Source organism: Lathyrus oleraceus, chromosome 1 (genome assembly GCF_024323335.1).
Source record: "Lathyrus oleraceus cultivar Zhongwan6 chromosome 1, CAAS_Psat_ZW6_1.0, whole genome shotgun sequence".
In the NCBI taxonomy this organism is placed as follows: Eukaryota; Viridiplantae; Streptophyta; class Magnoliopsida; order Fabales; family Fabaceae; genus Lathyrus; species Lathyrus oleraceus.
In genome coordinates, this window is record NC_066579.1 from 422903524 (window position 1) to 422906402 (window position 2879).

Sequence of the window (2879 nt, forward strand, 5' to 3'; positions counted from 1 at the left end):
CCTTCGTAGTTCGTGGTTTTGAAATTGTTTGTGTTTGTTTTGTTGATTTTATTACCTTGAAGGAGGGTTTTCGATTGTGTCACCCTAAGGCTCAAACAAAAGGTTTGAATGAGTTGAATTGTTTTTAAGTTTTGAAGAAAGTGTTATTGATTTCGGATTGCACTAAAGACTATGGATAAAGGTGAATACCTCAAACGGTCAAGCCAAACGTCTTGTGTTCGAAGCATTCAGAATGAGTGTAGGAAAGCTCCAGTCTCATCCCTTCTTTATCTCTTAAGGCTTGTGACGTACGATCCTAATCGCCATTTATTGTGTTTTTGAGTTTGATTTGAGAAAGAGATCGCTTGACATTGGATCAAGGGTTTGTTTATTGAATTTTGATTTAAAAAGACCTCTTGACGTTGGATCAAGGGTTTGATTATCGGTTGCGAAAAGGTGGGCGTTCCTAATGCCTAAGGAGTAGCTAACAAGCAATAAAAGAAAGCAAGTAAATGCATACATCGGAAAGGAGAGGGGGTACATATAAAGTACAAGGGATTGCAGGAAATAAAAGGTCTCATTGTAAGGTAGCCCAAGAGAAAGTCATGTGTGTGCAATTGTGTCCTAAACTAGAGAGCATGCAAAATTATCCTATTTCCAACACTAGGGATACAATCGTCATTTCACCATTTATGGATTAATATTGAATTGAATTTCTATTTACGAAATTCTAATTAAAGTCATTTCTAAAATCTAAGTAATTCTAATTATTCTAAATCCTAAATTAATCTAAATTTAATACTCCTAATTATAACATTATTTTTTAATCCTAATTCTAAATTAAAAAACTAATAATATTTCTAATATCTTCTAAACTTAATTCTAAAATTCTAAAATTATTACTAATGCTTTTAATTGAAAATCTAAGTTTAACTATCTAATAATTTCTAATAATCCTAATTACTTCTAATCCTAAAGTTATTGAATTCTAGTATTACTAAAACTTAATTAACATGAAATGGGCCCCGGTGACTTGTTAGGGCAAAGCCCAACGGTAGGGGGTGTATGTGGATTAATGGAGGCTCCAAGAGGGAAATGAACGGGCCTAAAGGCCCACAGTCCACGCATGATACTCTGGAGAGGGGTACCGATACCAAGTATCCCCACACACATAAGGTTCAGCACACCGACGGCAGAATTGACGACGAGCGGCTGTGGAAACGGCGGAGCAAGGACGACACAGCGAATCCCAAACCTCAATGCTGAAATAACGGCAATATCTCCGTATCTGGACGCACAAAGCTTGACCTTCTCCAAATCGTGGCGCATCATGCGAAGCAACACCAATTCGCAACTCAAAACCATCGTTGAACCTACCTTCTTGCTTCACCAATTTAAACAGTAAAATCTAAATGTGGAGGTTGAATCGGAAAACTCACAAAACAAGTATCACATATTTCCGCTCTGATTTTCGCTTGATCCTTCTTCTTGAGCTCTTCTGAGAGGACTTTGCGTCGTTGTTGTTCGATGCGGAATGGAGAATGCGATTTGTTTCCGTACGGTGCAGGTGTCGACTCTTTCGCCGGATTTTCGATCGATTCTTTGTCCTCTTCTCTGCTTCTGTTATGAACTTTTTCTTTGAATTATATTATTGTGATGTGAAGGTTGAGTAACGTGTTATGGTGCGATTGGTGGAGTTGTTGTGGATTGGAAATGGAGGTTTGACTGAAGGTTTTGGTTGAAGGCGAAGATTGTTACGGTGATGGCTGGGAGAAAGGTTGGTTAGAGATGCGGTGAGGTTGAAGAAGAAAAATCTGGGAAGAGGCTTGAGATAGGTGAAGATTGATTTATATAGAGTGATGGAGAGTGAGATTCGAAGTTAGGAAATTTGTTAGGAACCTGTTATTGGATTGTGAAATTATGCAGGTCAATTTTTATTTATGCAGTGAATTGGTTATTAGTTTACATTGCCGTTTCAATTGGCTCGTGTGTTTCCAGCTTGAAGCTTGAAGTGTTGGCTGCACCTTGCCGTCTTTAAGAAGCTGTTAAGCTGTTGTTGAAGCTTGTGGCTTGAATTGTTTTTCTAGCTTGTTGGGTCATCGTTTTGCACCGCTTCAGGCTTGGTTTGGTGCAATTTTGTGCTCTGCAGGTTGGAGCTTGTTGTTGTTTAGCATTGGGTTGCAGCCGGTGTTCTTGGCTGTTAAACTGAGCTTACACGTGTACCTTTCCGTTTTCAATTATCCACCGCAACTTGGCTTGTTGTTATTCTCACTGTGTTTCTCTTTTGCGCTTGCAGCTAGCTACCGTTCATGCTTTGGTGTTTGAGTTCCGGTGCTAGCTTGTTGGCTGTGATGCAGGCTTGGTACGCGTTTCAAGTGCTTATTGTTGGAGCCGCTGCTTATTGTGTTTAGGCTGCATTTTCTTGGTTTTGGATGCACTTTGTAGCAGTTGGAAGTATTTGGAAGTGTAGCTCGCGGCTTATGAGTGTTGGCTACTAAGCTTATGCAATTTCATTTCCTTGTATCGTATTTGTACCGTAGCCTATACTGCAGCTTTAGAAGCTTGTAGTTCACCTCCTTATCATTCTTCTTTTTATTACTTAATGAAAAAAATGGTTATGGATTATATTGTAGAAATGGATAATGGATTGTAAATGGATAATATGGATTGTGGTTTAAAAAGTGGACCAAATTAGAATGACTTTTAAAATGGATTATGATTTTGGGAATTTCATAAACTTTGCATAATCAAATGGAATCGAATATTGAAAATGGATTAAATTTGAATGAAAAATGGTCTAATGGATTAAATTGTAGGAATGGATAGAATGATAAGAATGGATAACCAAAGCGGATTGGACAATAAAATTGGAATTGGATATGGAGATTAAAATTGGATTT

At 38.0% G+C, this 2879-nt stretch overlaps 1 long non-coding RNA gene across 1 annotated transcript; it reads left to right on the forward strand.

Moving 5' to 3' along the window:
- Nucleotides 1-1045: 1045 nt before the first annotated feature.
- Nucleotides 1046-2604, forward strand: LOC127078648 (uncharacterized). The gene is made up of 2 exons (XR_007787865.1): nucleotides 1046-2128; nucleotides 2276-2604. It is a non-coding gene; the product is annotated as an uncharacterized LOC127078648 (long non-coding RNA).
- Nucleotides 2605-2879: the final 275 nt, after the last annotated feature.